This window comes from Macaca fascicularis, chromosome 2 (assembly GCF_037993035.2).
Source record: "Macaca fascicularis isolate 582-1 chromosome 2, T2T-MFA8v1.1".
In the NCBI taxonomy this organism is placed as follows: Eukaryota; Metazoa; Chordata; class Mammalia; order Primates; family Cercopithecidae; genus Macaca; species Macaca fascicularis.
The window spans coordinates 166,804,473-166,825,408 of NC_088376.1; the positions used below are offsets into that span (position 1 = coordinate 166,804,473).

The 20,936-nt window shown below is 35.3% G+C and overlaps 1 protein-coding gene across 3 annotated transcripts in view; it reads left to right on the forward strand.

The window, feature by feature from the left end:
- Window positions 1-20,936, forward strand: part of LSAMP (limbic system associated membrane protein) — a 652,933-nt gene that overhangs the window by 70,989 nt on the left and 561,008 nt on the right. The gene's annotated exons all lie outside the window — the stretch shown is intronic.

A 20,936-nucleotide genomic window follows, 5' to 3' on the forward strand; every position in this document is an offset into this window, starting at 1 on the left:
TTTACCTAGGGAGTATATTTATCACCATTTCCTAATTGTCAGAATCTCTTTTGGTAGCAATTAATGTTCTGGGGTCCTAGGAGAGCTCAATTTGTGATCTTCCAGTTCTTGAGTCTAGGGTCAGTTGTGCTAAATAGCCTGTAGAGAAATTTGTAGGATGATTGTAGAGATCAGGTGGCACCAAAAATACACCAATAAATGAAATAGTGACAGTTATAGTGGCTTTGAAATATAAGAAATGAGTGCTGACAAGATTTACTGATTATTCACTATTGTATTTTTTAATTTTTTAATTGAAATTCTGTACAATTCAGAGATAATAAAAACACAACCAGAAATCCAGTAGGTAAAGTGCAGATAACCAGGTTTTGGGTTTCCTCTCTATATGATTGACTTTCTTGGTGTCATGGAGTCAGACACGATCTTTTAGTATCTCAATTCATTATTACTTAATGTTGTTATAATACTTATTAAGCTTATTAAAACTCATAGGAGAGAGGTGCTAAGTTTCAAATGGCATCATTCTTACGGAATGGGAAATGCCTATCAATTTTCTCAAAAGTGTTTCATGAAAATCAAATGTCTCCATGCAAAAAGTAAGTCTCTTGAATGCAATATAAGAACAGCTTCTTCTTATATTACAACTGAATGTGATTTTATTGAAAATGACTATGGAATCACTGCTATCCTCAGCAGAATAAAGAAATTTTCAGTGTCTTTCAAGGTATTAATCATATTTTCTAAAAAGTGATTGTTAATTAATTCCACAGTTCAATCTCTTTACTGCTGACCTTTTTCACCACATACTTTGAGCTCTATATGGATGGCGTTTTCTTTCATATAAGATATTAGTGATGGAACATTGAACTGTACATTACGTGGAGGACCCTGAAGAGGTCATTATAATAAAATGTGAGTGTTCTCACTTGCTTTATGTAATGGACTCTGGGATTCTTAAGAGGTTTGCAGATACTGTCTTTGATCATGTTGGCCGACTCAGCTAATATGTTCACCATTGCCTTGATATGTGAGAAACCAAATCTAAAGTCAACAGCTCCATGAACCTCAATATTGATTATAGACTATTGCTTTAGAGTATGTTGGAATCCAGATCCTCCCATTTGCCCACACTACTGGAATCCAGTTTTCTTAAATATTCAAATAAAATTATTCATTTCCAATTCCATATAATTGAAGACATTCAGAGTCTTCTTCAAAATTTCCAAAAAATATCAAGGGCATAATTTTGGTAGGTCTTGGCAGAGTTGGGGGAATTAGGTGCTTCTCACAACTTTTTTTCCAGTTTTTAAAAAATTATAATATGCATGTAACAAAATTTACTGTCTTAGGCATATTTAAATGTACAGTTTGGTAGTATTTAGTGCATTTATATTGCTGTGCAACCATCACTAATTAGAAGATAATTCTTTCATCTTCTAAAACTAAGCTGTCTACCCATTCGATAGTAACTCCCCATTCCTTCTTCTTTCCAGTCCCTAGAAGCCACCATGCTACTTTCCGTCCTTATGATTATAAGTACTCTATATACCCCATATAAGTAGAATAATGGCTTATTTCAATTAGCATAATGCCCTCAAAGTTTATTCATGTTGTAGCATATGTCAGTATTATTTTTAATGTTGAATCATATTTCATTGTGTGTGTACGTGTATATGTGTGTGTGTAGTGTGTGTGTGTGTAGTGTGTGTGTGTGTATATATATAATGTTTTGTTTATTTATCTGTCACTGGGCCTTTAGGTTGCTTCCATGTTTTAGCTGTTGTGAGTAATGCTATTAACGTGGGTATACAAATATGTTTTTAGATTATGCTTTCAATTTTTTGAATATACTTAGAAGTGAAATTGCTGGATGATATGGTAAATGTATTTTCAAGTTTTTGAGGAATTACCAAACAGGTGGTAAGAGTGTAAAATGGTACAGGTGTTGGTATTCCACAACATCTGTACCATTTTACATTCCTACCACCAGTGCAAAATTGTTTTAATTTATTTGCTTCTTAACTAACACACGTTATATATATATATATTTTTTTTTTAATAGCAGCTATATAATGAGTGTGAGATGGCACCTATTGTGGTTTTGATTTGCTTTTCCCTAATAATTAGTTATGTTGAGCATCTTTTCCTGTGCTTATTTGTCATTTCTGTATCTTCTTCGGAGAAATGTCTATTCAAGTCTTTTGCCCAATTTTTAATAAGGGCAATATTCAATTAATATTCTGAGTATTCTTTTTATGGTAGTATTTACAAATATTTTCTACCATTCTGTGTATTGCCTTTTTACTCTGTTGATAGTGTCTTTCAGTGCAATTTTTAAAAACTTTCATAAAGTTCACCTTTTGCCTTTTTTGTCTTGTTTTGTTGTCTGTGCCTTTCGTGTCATTTCCAAGAAATTATTGCCATCCAATGTTGTGATTTGCCCTGTCTTTCTCTAAGAATTTTACAGTTTTACATTTCACATTTAGGTCCTTTATTTACTTTGAGTTAATTTTTGTATATGGTATTAGGTAAGGATCCAACTTCATTCATTTGAATTTCGACATCCAGTTTTCCCAGCACCATTTGTTAATACCATCCTTTCCCCTATTGAATAGTCTTGGTACCCTTGTCAAAAATTATTTAATCATACAGGCAAAGGTTTATTTTGGAGTTCTCTATTTTATTCCATTGGCATATATATATATATGTGTGTGTGTGTGTGTCTTTATGCTAGTACTGAACTGTTTTGATTACTGTAGCTATGTAGTAAGTTTTGAAGTCCTGCAAAAAATGCCATTGGGATTTTGATGGGGATTGTATCGAACTAGTAGTCCACTTTGGGTAGTATTGATATCTTAGTAATGTTGTCTTTCAATTTGTAAACATGGGATGTCTTTCCATTTACTTATAACTTCTTTAATTTCTTTCAGCAATGTTTTATAGTTTTTATTGTACAAGTGTTTCTTCTTCTTCTTAAGTTTATTCCTAAGTATTTTGTTGTTTTTGATGCTGTCATAAATTGAATTATTTTCAAAATTTTCTTTTCAGATTGTTCATTTTTGGTGTACAGAAATGTAACCAATTTTGTGTGTTGATTTTGTGTACTACTTTGCTGAAATTATTTATTATTTCTAACAGGTTTGTGTGTGTGTGTGTGTAATCTTTATAGTATTCTCTAGAGAAGATCATATATCTCCAAAGAAAGATACATGTGCTTTTTCCATTTCAATTTGGATATCTTTAATTTCTTTCTCTTGCCTAATCGCTGTGGATGAGACTTAGTATTATGTTGAATAGAAGTGATGGCCGAGCGCAGTGGCTCACGCCTGTAATCCCAGCACTTTGGGAGGCCGAGGTGGGCGGATCACGAGGTCAGGAGATCGAGACCATCCTGGCTAACACGGCGAAACCCCATCTCTACTAAAAATGCAAAAAATTAGCCGGGCGTGGCGGCGGGCGCCTGTAGTCCCAGCTACTCGGGAGGCTGAGGCAGGAGAATGGCGTGAACCCGGAGGCGGAGCTTGCAGTGAGCCGAGATCGCGCCACTGCACTCCAGCCTGGGCGACTGAGCGAGATTTCGTCTCAAAAAAAAACAAAAAACAGCAACAACAAAAGAAGTGATGAAAGCACACACCTTTGTCTTGTTCTTGATCTGAGAGGAAAAGTTTTCAGTCTTTCACCATTGATTTTGATGTTCACCATGGGTTTTCATATATGGCTTTTCCTATGTTGGGGTACTTTTCTTCTGTTACTAGTATGTTGATTGCTTTTGTTGTAAAAGGATGTTGAATTTTGACAAATGCAAAAATTAGGATGATAATGTGTATTTTTCCTCTTTATTTTGTTAATGTGGTATATTACATTGATCAATTTTTGTTTCAAACCATCCTTTATTCCAGGAATAAATTCTATTTGGTAATTGTGTATAATCCTTTCATATGCTGCTGAATTTAGTTTTATAATATTTTGTTAAGGATATTTGCATCAATGTTCATAAGGGATATTGGTCTGTAGTTTTTTCTTGCAGTGTCTTTTTCTGCTTTGATATCACGGTAATGCTAGCTTCATGAATAAGTAAGGGGAATGTTCCCTCCTCTTCAAATATTTGGAGAAGTTTGAGAAGGATTAGTATTCTTCTTTAAATGTTTGATAGCATTCACCAGTGAAGTCATCAGTTACTGGGATGTTGTTTTCAAGAGATTTTTGATTTATGATCCAATCTCTTTACTGCTTGAAGATATATTCAGATTTTCTATTTATTTATGGCATAGTTTTGGTAGGTTTTGTGATTCTAGAAATATCCCATTTGTTGGTATACAATTTTCTCAGTACTCTCTTATAATCTTTTTTTATTTATGTAGAATCAGCAGCGATGTCTCCACTTCTATTTCAGATTTCAATAATTTTAGTTTTCTCTGTTTTTTCTTAGTCCATCTATAGCTAAAGTTTGTTAATGTTGTTGATCTTTTTGAAGAACCAACTTCTGGTTTTGTTGATTTTCCCTGTTATATTTCTGTTCTCTATTTCAGCTTGCACCTGTGGGGGGACATGAAACAACCACGGACGGCACCTCTTTGTCTGCACTTGTGTGATCACAAGCAGCAATCAGTGATCAGTGCATAGATCCCTGATATTTTGGATGGCAGGGTCATTTTTACCCTCCCTTCAACTCCCCACAAAATGTGTGCATGCTGCTTAGGTAATACGTGTACAACTGCCTGCCAAGACACTGAGGGTTGGGTGAAGGGTAGCTACTACTCTGCTAATAGATGAAATGGGACAAAATGAGTCACCATTTACTCTTCAAGCCCTTCCCAGACATTTCTAAGCCTTCAGTACACTCTAGATTTCCAAAATAATTAAGCAGACAGATTTTGCCAGTATAATTGTTATCTAGGTGGAGAGACAGATTTCTGGTGCTTCCTTCTCCATCATCTTTCTAGAATCCTCCCATTCTTCTCTTAGCTTTACTAAATTCTTGTTCTTGTTGAATTCTTAATTACATATTTATAGACTCCTTCCTTACAGCTGATGTCTTCTGTTTTATGTCCCCTCAAACATATTTTCCCTTTTTTTCCCCAAAACACTATAACTACAAAAGTGTTGTACGCACAGAATTTTTAAAAGCTTAATGATAATAAACAGATACAGACTATAGCACATACTAAAAATAAATAACAGTACGTTTTGCTCGTTTTAATATTCTGTTTTCAACCTGACATCACTAGTTCAGGTATTAGTTTGCTGGGGTTGCCACAACAAAATACCATAGACAAACAATAGAATTTTTTTTTCCTACAGTTCTGGGGTTGTTGGAAGTTTAAAATGAAGGTGGTACCAGGGTTGGATTCTTCTGAGGCCTCTCTTGTTGCCTCGCAATTTCTGTCTTCTTGCTGACTCATCCTGTGGCCATTTCTCTGTGAATGCGCCCCACTGGTGGCTCTTCTGATTCTTATAAAGACACCAGTCATGTTGGATTAGGGGCCCACATTAAAGGCCTCATTTAACTTAATTCCTTCATTAAAGAACTTAGCTCCGTGCATGGTTATATTCTGAGGTGAGGAAGGTTTGGGAGGGGTGGGAGCTGAGACGTTAATGTATGGATTTTTGGAGAGGGACGTAATTCCAGTCAATAACATTCTATTTTCCCTAACACTTCTATTTTTAGCCACTTCATGTTTCTCCAGTGACCCTCCTCTTCCTCCTTTTCTTTAAATCTCTGTGCCCTCCTCTAAACTTATTCATTCTAGAGTGGCTAGAGGGCAAGCCCATATTTCTATACTTGATATCTCTTGGTCTCTCTTCTCTTTGATAGACCTGCCAGAGTGGGAAGAAGAGACACAGCCAGAAGAGTTACATAAAAATATTTTCTGGAAGGTAAGAGCAATGCTGTCCTTGGAATGAATACTTCTATCATTGTGGCTCAAACTGCAGCCAGTGTTGTAAATAACATTTTTTCCCTTGACTGCTCAATGTGTATCACATTCAGCCTTCTATTACAACTATTTGCTGCATCTGTCTGCCTCAACCAGTAGGTTGTAAGGTCTTCGTAGGCAGAAGCTCTGTCTTATTTATTGTTGTATTCCTTACAACCCCTAGCTGAAGCCTTCATATCACAGGATCAATCTTCTCTTTTTTTTTTTTTCTTGCTTTCTTCTCTATGGAAAAGCTGTGAATTTCCTTCAATAAACATAATACAGTTATTTCTTCTGTAATTTCTGCACATTAGATCTTAAACTTTGTCCTTGAATTGTCCTTAAAATCTACCTATGTACTTCAAATAATACAAATTACCTTGTACCCATTCTAGAATGTTTGATCATCTCATTTCCATTTATCAAAAATAAACTTTCTTTTCCAGTGAAGTAAAATTCTAACTTCTTAGCCATGAGGTTTATCTTCCATCTTTCGAAATGCTGCTTGTTTTCTAAAAGTTTAAAAAGGGAAGACTTAGAAACAACCCTGGATGGATTTTTTTGTTAAGTGACATATGATCTCTATTATAACATATCTTATTACAACATTTGGTCACTAGTTATTCTTTCATCTCACACTTATAGCTGGTGAATCCCATCAAACAGACCAACATGATGTAGACATTGTTTTTTCCTTTGAATTTGGGGAATAACCAGCCTATTTGACTGAAACAGCTTGTTGAAACCAGTCACTTTTAAGAGGAAGCTTATGACATAGATTCAGAGCAAGGCTTCTCTGACCAAAGACTCTTCATGTAGCTTTGTGAATATTTTACTACATAAATCTAAAATTATTTTATCTTCAATTGGTCCTTTACTTTTTTAAGAATCTTGACAATCACTGTCAGCAATGGATATTAATAACTTCCCACTCACTCTTTCTGTACATAAAAAAATAGATATATATATCTTCAGAGATACAGGTGAGCTACCTAAATATTAACAAAAGTGGTTTTGGGGGCTTACAGCAGAGTAAACATAACTCCTGCCTCACTTGTGGCAAATGCATCTTTTGGAGTTATGAGTGCAAGGTTGCCTTCAGTCTTCAATCATTGTGTATTAGCCTAGTTTTCACCTGTAGGGAGCATTCTCCGCCTCCTCTGTGCACGGCTGCAGTGGAACTCTGTGGGCATCCTCTGAGCCTTTGCTGGTGCTCTGCTCACACTGTTAATTACATAGGAAATATTATTACAGCATTTTAAAAAACCTATCAAGCAGCTAATATTTTCCGCCCACCCACATTTACCACAAGCAATTTTGCTTCCACTTACCTGCCTGCCACTCATTTCATTAGTTTAAGAGAATGTTCGTTTGTGCTTGGAGACCAGTAGATTTCGAGATGGCACAGAGCCACAGTCATTCCACCTGAAAGGAATGTTGAATGTGTGTGGAAGCAAATACAAGAGAAGCAGTTGTGTCATTAGTCCTGTTTGTAAGCAGTGGATTTCTTGTAAAGTTTTTTTTTTTTTTTAAAAAAAAAAAAAAAGAAAGGAAGAAAAACGGGCCAGGGGGCATGGTGGCTCTAGCCTGTAATCCCAGCACTTTGAGGGGCTGAGGTGGATGGATCACCTGAGGTCAAGAGTTCGAGACCAGCCTGGCTAATATGGTGAAACCCCATCCCTACTAAAAATACAAAAAAATTAGCCGGGCGTGGTGGCAGACAACACTTGTAATCCCAGCTATTCAGGAGTCTGAGGCAGGAGAATCACTTGAACCCGAGAGGCAGATGTTGCAGTGAGCTGACATTGCACCACTGCACTCCAGCCTGGACAACAAGAGCTAAGCTCTATCTCAAAAAAAGACAAAAAAAAAAAAAAAAAAAAAAAAAGAAGAAGAAGAAGAAAAACAATAAATGTAAAGATGAGAAAGCAACATTCTCTACTTATTTAGAGGTAGGGAAACACAGGTGGTGAGAGAGGTACATCTGATAAATTATAGAAGAAATAAAAGGGATATACAAACTTGTGATTCAGGTGGGATTTATTTATATTCTACTGCCTTAGTAGTGGATGACTTCCTAATTTCTCTTTTTACCTTTTGCTAAGTATTTAGCATATACATATTTTATGACTTAGTTTAAGCAACAGAACACTGACACTAATTTGAAAATGCTTCTGGGTGTGATTTCTTTCATGTAATGCCTCATATTCAAGAAGTCTAGGATCTTATTGGTCTCTCTCTATTCCGATGACTCTTCTAATGAAATGATCCAATTATCTTAGCATTAATCTGATCAATTGTTATTGAATGGGTTGTTAATCTGTTTGGTCAAGTCTAATATGCCAGTTAGAAGTGTTTAGGTAAGGTGTAGAAATAATACAAGTAATTGTTACAGGTTTTAGATATGCCAGCTGTCTTACTCCTGAAGTCTGGCAAATCACATAGATCCACCCTTCCCTACCATCCATATTTTGTGAAGGGCTAGGCAATGCGGTGGCTCAGGAAGATAATGTGGGATGGGAGGGCATGTGTGTCATTGATAAGGAAGACTAAGAAAATATCATGAAATGTCCAAATCAGTAGGCCTTGGCTTTTGTACGTAGAATCATTCTTTAATCCTGGCCACTTTTATTGTAGTAAAGCAGAGAGGATGATGGCCCTTAAGAGCACAGAGTTTATCAATCATTTGTGAATTCCCAGCCCCTAGTACAAAACAGCTACTAAATAAATGAATAAAAATGCATTACTTCTGCGGCACTTCCTCCATACCTTCTTGGGGACCACATACTAGGACTTCTTTAATCCTTAGATGTTTTCCTCCATGGTCATTGCAACCTTTTCTTCACTCATGTAAATATATCTATGGGGAGGACCCTGAATGATAGTTCTTTGTGCAGCTAAGCATGGATGGTCATTGAAAGTAATCAGTGTCAAAAGACCATATCTGTCCTTGGAAAAAATACACTGATTCTCATTGCCTATCAGTCTTGGCCTTCATTTTCATGAAAAGTTGATTAGTCTTAAAAAGAGGTACTTTTTGACAGAAGTCATATGTTGACTCATATATTGGCTTGAGGCAAAAAATCTCTCCTTGTTCAGTTTGGTAGGGAAACAAAGAAAAAGTTACTTCCTATGTGTGGGCTGTATGTATGCTTTCTTTTGAGAAGTGTCTGTTTATGTCCTTTTCCCACTTTTGAATGAGATTTTTCTTTCTTTTAAGTTTGTTTAAGTTCCTTGTAGACTCTGGATATTAGACCTTTGTGAGATGGATAGATTGCAAAAATTTTCTCTCATTCTGTAGGCTATTTGTTCATTCTGATGGTAGTTTCTTTTGCTGTGCAGAAGCTCTTTGGTTTAATTAGATCCCATTTGTCAATTTTTGCTTTTGTGGCAATTGCTTTTGTCATCTTCGTCGTGAAATTTTTGCCTGTGCCTATCTCTTGAATGTTATTGCCTAGATTTTCTCACAGGGTTTTTATAGTTTTGAGTTTCACAGTTTAGTCTTTAATCCATCTTGAGTTGATTTTTGAATTTGGTTTAAGGAAGGGGCCCAGTTTCAATTTTCTGCATATGGCTAGAAAATGGTACAGTTCTCCCAGCACCATTTATTAAATACAGACTCCTTTCTTCATTGCTTATTTTTGTCAGGTTTGTCAAAGATCTGTGTAGCAAACCACCATGGCACATGCTTACCTATGTAACAAACGTGTACATCCTGCACATGTACCCCTGAACTTTAAAATAAAATAAAAATAAAAAGTTTACTCCAATTAAACTGCAGCTTGTTGTCCAGGATAATATGAGTGAAGTTTCCTAAAAAGCTTCTTAATGCATAGGCTAGGCAACCTTTACACGTTGGAACCAGCTACATTTCTGACATCCAGTCGGTTTTACCAAGATGACTATGGTTGGTCTGGATATGATTCCATAGTGCTTTGTTGGAGAAAGGCCAAGCCTATGCATTTTTTATCATCACCATTTGAAAATATTCAGGTTCTTGATCTTATTTGAACACTTTTTGAGTTTGTATCACATACAAAACTTACATTTTTTCACTACCTGCTAACTCAAGGGAAAATATTTTCTTATTGATTGCTGGACTGATGAATTCGTTAAAAGTATATTATACACCCAGTACAAATGTATTTTATCTTAGAAAAGACTCAACCAAAAAGTAGTATGTATCATAGACTCTGTTCTCAGTAAGTTTAATATATAATTTTAAACGTAATATTTTATAGTAACGACATTTAGAAAGGTCAAATCAAGCGAACTTTTCTTTCATTGAAACTAGGTTTAGTGTAGTTTAGTATGACAAAAATAACCCATAGATTTTATACGTGGTAACGATATCAAAGGCAAATAGGCAGACATTTAAATGTAATCCAAAGTTTGTAACTGGAAATAACTATTTATTTCTTTATACTCAATATTATTCCAAAAACACTTTTTGATGGAGAATAATTACCAAATACATGTTTGTTCTATTAACAATTTTTAGCTTTCTATTTGTACATATTACTATTTTAAAAATTTTATTAAAACCAGTAACACCTTTCATTAAGATATGATATTTGAATGACTCACATTTTTGTGCTTTATAGTGCAAATGATTCAGTCAGCATTTCTGTGTAGAAACAGGTATGCATAAAGAGACAGAATGTCTTTTATCTAATAAATCAATCATATTAAAGTGAAAAAAGCATTTCGACCAGTGGATTTTATTATTAAGCTCTAGTAATGAGTATATTTAACAGGCTTTCATTGTTTTAAAAAATTGCTATCAGATGTAACTTTGCATAACAAAGCTTTTCCTCCTTCCAAGTGTGGGGAGGGGTTTATGCTTCTATGCCATTCCTTTTTGTATGCATTTGCCTCTGAGGTTAGTAACCTCAGATGCAGTGTTCCCAAGTCATCTAGACTATTGTCATCCAGCATCTCCCCTATATCCATATATCCTCACACTGTATTACTATATACCATATATTACTCGATTACTCCTGAAGTCCAGGAAACACCTATGTTGAGGGAAAAATGAAGAATAAATTCTTGTGTAGCCTTTCTAAGAGGGCTGTAGTGTTTTGGCCTGCTAGAATTCTTTTCCCTCCTTCCAGTAAAAGCAACTAGCTTTTTCTTTGAGGAACAGACACTCCTATGTTCTACCTGGTGCCATTCTGCCTGTCAACCATGAAGCATTCTCTATCTAGATTCAGGCGATTAGACTAAACAATACTTTCCTAGCAGTTTGAATATGAAGCACTCTCATTCAAGGATAGAAAGTAATTGGAACTCATGTATCATAAGGAAGAAACCCAAGGAGATTCTTCATGAATTTCTGCCTCCAAGTTTCCTAAAGTTTCCTACTGTTTTGCTTTCCTAAGACCTAGGTGTTCAATCTCTTTTTTAATTTTTATTTATTTATTTTTTTAATTCTGTGTTTTACTTTGTTTGCAAAAACAAGTCAGTTTTATTGTTTTCCTTGTGTAAGCTCCAGGGGAGATTTTCTGTTACTTTCAATGAAGAGTGAACTGATGTAAATTCTTTTTAGAGTCTTCCTTTTAGGGTTTATTTATTATTTACTTATATTAGCTTTGGAACAAGGTAATTGGGCTCAATGGTTGTAAACCTTACCTAGAACCTATGCAGCATATATATAAAATGTGTCTCAAAATAAAATTTTCAATTTGCATGTTAGACCATCTCTTTGAGGAGTATACCCTGTATATGAACTTTTTTATTGTCTTAAAATGTACTGGATAAATAATATTTTGCAATCCTCTATACCCAGTATTCTGGAAATAATTTAGTTACCATGTGCAAGGTTTTAAATTATATTATTTAATTACTGTTTAAATCTATAGGTGTCATCTGTACATGCTTTGGACATGTGTTTTTACATTTGGAAAATGTGTTTTCTATCACCTTAAGCATTCTTCATTTCTTTGTGTTACGAACATTCCAATTGTACTCTCTCAGTTATTCTAAAATGTACACCAGATTACTGCTAACTAATTACCCTGTTGTACTCTCAAATACTAGGTCTTATTCATCATATATAACTATATTTTTGTACCTATTAACCATCACCATTTCCCACCGCCCACTCCCACCACCTCTATTCTTCCAAACCTCTGGTAACCATCATTCTATTCTCTATCTCCATGAGTTCAATTGTTTTAATTTTTAGTTCCCACAAATGAGTGAGAACATGTGAAGTTTTTCTTTCTGTGCCTGGCTTACTTCACTTAACATAATGTCTTTCAGTTCCATCCATGTTGTTACAAAGACAGGATTTCTTTATTTATGGCTGCATAGTACTCCATTGTATATAATATGTACATTTTCTTCATCTACTTGTCTGTTAGTAGACACATAGGTTGCTTCCAAATCTTGACTATTGTGTATAGTGCTGTAATAAACATTGAAATGCAGTTATCTCTTCTATGAAACACCAATTTCCTTTATTTGGGGTATATAGCTAGCAGTGGGATTGCTTGATCATATGGTAATTCTAGTTTTAGTTTTTTGAGGACCCTCCAAACTATTCTCTATAGTGGCTATACTAATTTACATTCTCACCAACAGTCTATCATGGTTCTCATTTCTCCATATCCTTGCCAGAATTTGCATTGCCTGTGTTTTGGATAAAAGCCAATTTAACTGGGATGAAATGATGTCTTATTGTAGTTTTAATTTGCATTTTTCTTCATGATTAATGATATTGAACACCTTTTTATATACTTGTCTGCTATTTATGTGTTTTCTTTTGAGAAATGTCCATTCAGATATTTTGCCCATTATTATTAGATTTTTTTCCTGTAGAGTTATTTGAGCTCCTTGTATATTCTGGTTATAATCCCTTATCAGATGGATAGTCTGCAAATATTTTCCTCCATTTCTGTGGGTTGTCTTTTCATTTTGCAGATTGTTTCCTTTGCTATGCAGAAGCCTTTGCACTTAATGTGATCCATTTGTCTATTTTTGCTTTAGTTGCCTGTGCTTTTGGAGTATTACTCAAGAAATTTTTGCCGAAACCAATGTTGTGGAGAGTTTACCCAATGTTTTCTTTTAGTAATTTCATAGTTTCAGGTCTCACATTTAAATCTTTAACCCATCTGATTTTGATTTTTGTATATGGTAAGAGACAGAGGTCGAGTCTCATTCTTCTATATATGGATATCCAGTTTTCTGAGGGCCATTGATTGAAGAGATTGTCTTTTTCCCAATGTATGTTCTTTGCACCTTTGTCAAATAAATGAGATATTTTTATACAGTAATTCCCGATCAGCAGGAATGCTTATTTTTTAAGAAAAGAATTATCTTGAAAATGTGAAGCAGACTGTATATCAATTTGCTTGCTGTTTTTTTCCTTACTGCAGATATTACTCAAATCTTAAAACTCAGAATATTTATGCACATATCCATGTGAAACACACACACACACACACACACACACATATGGTAAAGAACAAGTTAATTTTATGTCATGAATTTTATTTTATAGAGTCAATAGCTAATACAATGAGCTACTTATTTGAATCACTGTTGAAGCCAGTTATATATTATTATGTGATAAACAAACAGCATCTATAATGGAATGCTGGAGAATCAGTCATGCCATTTAGATATACGTGTTGTGTTCATCTCAGTCTTCTAAATTCCCTGTTCCTCAAGAAAATGTTACACACATGCACACACACACACACACAAACACACACATATACACCTAGAGAGAGAGAGCTTTTTATGTAGTTTTAAAGTCTTTGATTACTTTCTCCGTATTTCCCTCTGGAAGTACAAAACCATTGATGATGCCCCAGTGTCTATCCTGGTCCCATTACTTTCTTTTGAGAATGCATATATGTTTAGTCTTTCCTCTGACAGACTCTAAGGCAACCTATCATAAAACATCGCATTTGCATGCAATGCCCAAATCAGCTTTAAACTTGAAGGATCTCCTTAATCCCTGTCAACTATAAAATTTTATAATTGTGTGTTTCTAGCTATAAGGAAATACTGAAACTTCTTCATTGCCAAGGGAAAGAAACTGGGACTATGATTCTGCAAATTCAACAAAGACTAACTCACAACAATGTTTTGGTAATTGCCAGAGCCATGTCTCCGATAGTGATAGAGACAGTGAAGGCTGAAACGACTAGGCCTGAACTAAGGTGTTTGTAACAAGGTAGTTATAAATAGCAGTACACATGAAGAGGCAGGTAGCATCAACAAGGTGTGGAATTTGCATAGAAGTGTCTGACCTTGGGAATACCTGCTTTTGATTCAGGGATGTCTTGGAAAGAGCCAAGGGTATATGGCTGGAACACTGAAAAAGACAGGACAATCAGTTAATTTCAGATCTGGGTATGAAGGTGAAGCAAGACCAACTATTCTGTTAGCTAACAGCTTTTTAAATATCCCCTGATCAGAATTAAAAGTTTATGTTGGCATTAAGTGACTCCAGCTTCAACGGTGAAAAGGAAAATGTGGGAAGGGTTTTAGTAGATCCTGGTAATACTGTCTTCAGTCAAACTCTATTAGTAATGCTCATAGTGGTCAAGTTCCAAATAAAATTTTTTTACAAAACCATTGAATTGATAGGCAATTGGGAAATTTTAGAGGCTCTCCTACAATGATTTTTATGAACTTTATTTTAATTGAATCATTAACTTAATAGATACAAACGACTATTTCCTGAAGTCGGTTAATAATTTATAATCCAGTGTTCATGTGAACGTGCTCATATATGTAAACTTTCAGTGGAAATTATAAAATAATTGCATTTCATTATATTAAAATATGGGATGGAAAATGAATTTCTTGATTTTATTACATAATATACCTATACTCTTTGCTTCTTCTCTCCCCCCATTTTTTGTATTGTCACTGGTCTAGATAGTTCTGGAAAGAGGTTTATACTATCCTAATTTTAAAGATTCATGTATAGCAATTCAATTCAGTACAGAATTGTGGAGTGTACTCTGCACGTACTGGATTATTTTGGTAGGAGGAGGTAGAGGAACCCAAATTAGGTGGGAAGACAGGATCTCTGTGTTCAAGAAGTGTATGGTCCTTTTATAAAATGTAACTTTTGCATATGAAGTAACTAAATAACAATACCAAGGCAGTTTATAATAAAGTGTTAAATTAAATATTATCAAGTACTATAATTATAGGGTTCCAACTGTAACTCTTGTGCAGAACTAGCCAGAGTTAATTGATCACTTTGAAAAATTCACTAAAAGAGTAGATGAATAAAATTTATCTTTGTCTAAATTTTCCCAGTTAGGTCACCTAACCCTTTTAATAACTTCATCATATTTCTAGGCATGCAGTATTGTTAACCCTCATTTCCTCTTGGTTTGCCTGCAGCTGTATCTCTGTCTCATGAACCTAATGTTTTTGTTGAAGCATACCACCCTGATTATCCAGAGGTCAGATTCTGGATAATCACTACCATCCAGAACATGTCTTTGAACACAAGAACAAGTGAGAAAACTCTAAGGGTACAGAGCCCAACTCTAAGGGTACAGAGCCCAACTGAATGAGTTGTAGAGGAAGCTGACCTGTATTTAGAATCTTAACGAAGTTAGGTATGAAATTCTACATTTTACAAAAGGAAGCAAGCATCTCTTTGTTCAGACCACCAATGACACAGGGAAGAAACTATACAGCTATAAACTTAGGACAAGTGTTTAAACCTTTTCACATGGAGGCAAATAACCCTATATAAATATTCAAGACATCCCAAAAAAGTCATTATTATACATTGCAGCAAGTGCTTGTTGAAGTGGAATACATATGAGGTAAAGAACGTGATTGATATATTTTATAATTAGTTACAAGAAAAACTGTTAAAAGCATGTTTTTTAAGATTAAAGAGATAACTTTCGGTTATTTGAATGTTTTACTTTGAGGTACATCACATTCTCTGGAGAGACTAGGTAAAAGAGCTATGACTGTGTATCTAACAGAGAGTATTTCCATATTAGAGCACAAAACTTCAAAGGGGATGTATTTAATGACCCATCATTAGACTCAGTTTTGTCCCTAGCTGACACTATAAAGTAAACGAGATTGGCTGGTCTTTCCTGAGTTCTTCTGTCTCTACTTGTGACTTCTCTTGCTGCCTTCAGTTTCTCTTTGCACTAGTCACCATATGAGGTCCCTTAGAGCTCATGTAAGTTAGGGTTGAATGGCAAGATCCCATACTCTGGATCTGTTTCTTTGTCTTTTTCTTCAACCCAACTCTTCCATTGTATGTACTTTAGAACTTTGCTCTCCACTAGCTGCCATGCTAAACTAATTCCACATCAATGATAATCAGGTATTCGTGGAGTGATGTGTGGATTTTAAAGGATCCCTTTGTGTTGACTACCCTAGTGTTGGAAACATCAGAGAAGTCATGGAAAAATTTTATAAAAAGTGGAACTTTCTGCCCAAATACCTAGAGTTGTTGTCTCCCTCCACTGCCTGTACATATGGTGAAGTCTGATGAACCTTTTAACCAAACTATGGAGCTGGTGAAGAAGCGTGACACAAGGTTTGAAGGGTTAACTACAATTTCCTCTGACACTCGAAGTGCTATTTTACACACTTCGTTTCCTGAAAGAGGATGATATATATCCACATGCTGGGTGTATTAATACATTGAAATAAGGAGTTAGTTGATATATGTCCCTGAGAAGCAATGAGATATACTTTGGTTTGGTTTCTAGTTGAACATTTCTTTGAACTTCCTTGAAGATTTCCAGACATTCAAATGTATTTATTCACATTACGTGTAAGCCAGCTAGTTTGAAGGGAATGATATTGGATGGCAAAAGCATCTTTCACATTTCAGCTGCAATCCAGATAAACAGGGCTATGTTTCTATTCATTTAGTTCATCACTGCCATCCATTCTGTAGTTTCCAGTGGAGTATTATTATAATTATTGGGAAGAGGCTGTTTAGTCCAGGCTGATGAACTCTTACTGTGTTCAGTTGACAAGGAACATAATTACATGTAATGTGAGAGCTCAGAACGTTCGCGAGCTCGGGTACATATGTGAATATGCTGCTGACTCTGGAAAAGTCTTTAGAATCCGTTTCCAACATAGCCATGGTGAACTCTCCTGCCATTCCCCTGTCAGGTTCCAAAGCTACTTCTCTGTTACCCAGAGACTGATGCTGCTGAGGTGTCCTCATTCTGTATCTTGTCCCTTCAGATGTCTAGCTTTTGATCATTTTCCTGTTTAATGGCATCTCCACTGGAAGGTAGGGTGTGGGAAATAAACAAAGAGAAATTTAAACTAATCAATGGTATTGTTTGTAGGACACAGCAGGTACACTGCCTTCACTCTCAGCAGTGCAGCTCTTTCTTCAGTTCTACTCCCCCAAATCCAAACTTTTGAATCCCTCCTCCTTTATGAAAACTTTTCCAATAAACTCTCAGGCAGTTTATTGAAACTGTCAGGGCTGGAAAAGAAAAAAAAAAAAAAAAAAAGCTTCTTTACAAAAAGTACTGAGGATGTTATAAAGGCAAATCCCCTGGTAAAAATGGGTATAGTCATCCCTCCTCTGTGGAAGAAATGTTTCCAGACCCTCAGTGATGCCTGAAACCAAGGATGGTCCCAAATCCACAAGTTTATTGCCTTTTGCATCTTAACCAAGCACTTTCCATGCACTGTGGCACCTCATAACTTTTACAGTTTAAAGTGACAGCAAAACCACCATGGATTTCTTTTATCATTCACAAGTTCATGGATAGAAGACTTCTCCTTTCTGTAGACCTTAGCAACCTCAGCATACAATTTTTTTCTTCTCTTATTAAGTAAAGAACTTTCACCTTTTCATGTTAAGGAAACACTTTATGGTTTCTCTTTGGCATGGTCAAATTGCTAGCATCGCTACTTATGTGCTTTGGGGCCATTATTAAGTAAAAAAAGTGTTCCTTGACGTAAGCACTGTGATACCATGATAGTTGATCTGATAAGCAAGATGGCTACTAAGTGACTAGTGCATGGATGAGCTGGACAAAGTGATAATTTATGTCCCAGGCAGGGCGGAACAAGACTGATCTGAGATTTCATCACCACACTCAGAATGCAGTGCAATTTGAAACTTATGAATTGCTTATTTCTATAATTTTCCATTTAATATTTTTGAACTGCAGCCGAGAGTAACAGAAATCATGGAAAGTGAAACCACAGATAAAGGAGGACGGTCGTATGGGGTACATACTGTCAGCAATTAGTATTTGTGTGTCCTTAATCAATAGTTGTACCTCTGCAGGCCTCATTTCCTTATCTGTAGAATATTTAAATGGTGAAAGAATATAGTGAAATTTTACTTAGACCGGCATTTATTTAGCACCTGCTATGTGCTGTGACTGGAAATTAATTCTTCTGATTCCAAGGCTCATTTCCATCCTCCACCTACTCTTTTATTTATTAGCTCTAATCTTCTTAATTATTTTAATATCCAAAGTAACATATGTACTAATAAAAATGTATGAAGAAGACAGTTACAACTCTTCCAGGTTTACATCCCCAACATGTAGCCTCCCTGAAGTAATTAAATGTAATACATTCAACAATTTGGTATACTTTCATATATTTTCCTTCCATATTCACACAAAATATACAAACACATGCACTTGTTCAGAAAACATGTAAATATACTTCACCTCTTCATCTCTTTCAGGATTCTGCCCAAACGTCTTCTTTTTTATTTCCCCAGCGAGACTTTTCTTCACCACCCTGTTTGGAGTTAGTATCCCCCTAACCATTGTAGCCTCATTGGAAATCCCATGCGTGGGACTACATTGCTTTATTTTTTTCCTGTAACACTTAGCACCAGATATAATATATATTTTATTTATTCATTTATTTGTGTGTGAGAGAGTCCTCACACCTTAGAATATGTTTTGTGAGGGCCAATATTTGTGTCTGTTTTGTTTACTGCTACAACCCAATGCTGTAACAGCGCCTGACAGTAAATGCTAAAAAATTATGAAGAAATATGTGAGTGAGTGTGTGTGTGTGTGTGTGTGTGTATGAGTGTGTGTCTGTGCAGTTTTTTGGGGGAAGGTCATTATTCTGTTTTTTTTTTTTTAAATTTAAAGTGTGATGATACTAAGTAAATAACTGTACAGTTTGCTTCTCATACTAAAAAAATCCAGCAAGAAGAATAGACACATATATAGTATATTTTCTACATTTTGAGATACATAATATTCCACAGTATGCACTTCACATCATACTTTATTCTAATATTGATGGATACCCAGTTGTTTTCATTTTTTAAATTGAGATACAATATAATACACTTTCAATATTATCCTTATGTGCTGGTGCTTTTATTTCTAAAGCATAATAATAATAGCTGTTATTGATTACTTTTAGTGCAGAACTTTTCTAAACACTTTACATCCACTAACTCATTTAATTTTTGCAATAGTTCTATTCATTAGATACAGATATTATCCATATTCAGTGGAATACAACTGAGGGAATTGAGGCACTGGGAGTTTAAGTAACTTGCCCAGTGTCACAGGTCTGCCAAGAAGCTAAGCCAAGATGGAAATTCCAGCAGTCTGAACCAAGAGACTGCTTTCCTAAAAATTATACAGATTACAAAAGTAGGATTGACTTGTCAAACATAATACATATTTTAAGTGTAACAGCTTTAGCCAGGTAATTTCTGAAAATTAATTTTGTCACCAACTATAAATAAGAGCGTCACCAATAATAAATAAAAGTATTTGTTTCCCTTTATCCTCTTCAGGAGATTTTTGATATTTTCACCTCATTTTATTATGTTTTAAAATTTCGCAGAAGTAATAGGTTAAAAGAAAAGATGTTTTGAACGCAGCTTCTAGTGAGGATTAATTCTGTGGTTGGGAATTAATACTAGTTTGGATATATTGCTTTACAAGTAAAAAATGTCACAAATGCTTTCGGTGAAATGGAAATGAAGGCTAATTTCTGGGGGTTACACAGTCATGGCCTCTAAATTACTATTAAGGTTACAGTGGTTTAAAAAATGCCTATTCCTAGCAATGAGGCTGTTTCAAACCACCACTTCCCCTTCCTTCTCATAGGACAGGATGAAACAAACCTTGAATGTCAGGTGCTTTGTTAAAGAAAAAGGAAGACAAATGCATGACAGGGAAATCATAATGCCAGATATACTTGGGCTGTTGATGTTTTGATATGGGTTGGTTATTCACTTAGTCTGCCATATGAGAGGTTTTCAAGAACGCAATTATAGCTGAGTTTATTCTGACCTGGATCAAATTCATTGTACCGAGGCATGAACGGAATATGATCCCTTGGCAAAGGGGTCTATATTACAAACAACAGGCCATGAATGAGAAATGAGACCAAATTTATTCAATTGTAAAATTGCCAACCTATTGTGAATAGTTTCTATCCTTAGGGTGACTGTATAGTTTCTGGATCAAACTGTGAAACTTTGAGAGTGGAAGGATTGCTACCGGTAATTATTCTGGAGTACCAGATATACACTGAGAACTTTCCTGGAAAGCAGAGATGTATATAGTCACTCTACATACCCCAGATTTTGATTTTTTATTTTTCCCACATTGATGCTTCAAAATCTACTTGTAAAAAAATATTGGCTAAGTGATGGACAGTAGTATTTTTCATCTCATTCTCTTTTTATGTCTGTCTTTCCTTGTCCCTCTTCCCTTTTCTCATTTGACATTTTTCTACCATGCCATATTCTTTCATTTCAAAATATAGTATTTCTATTTCTGATTGATAAGATTATAAATAAAAGCAAAAGATGAGCTGAAGTTGGCTGTGGGTTTCTTGAGTTCTAGTGTGGATATACCATGGAGCTGTGTTCCCATTCTCTTGGTTTTTCCTGTGCTTACCCTTTTATTTTACTGTCACATTACCTACAATTTCCGCCTCATAAAATCCAGTTTATGGGTTATTCTAAAATAGAGATTCTTGAATTCCATGAAAACAAATACAACTAAATATTTTAAAATAAAATGGGGTGGGTTGGGG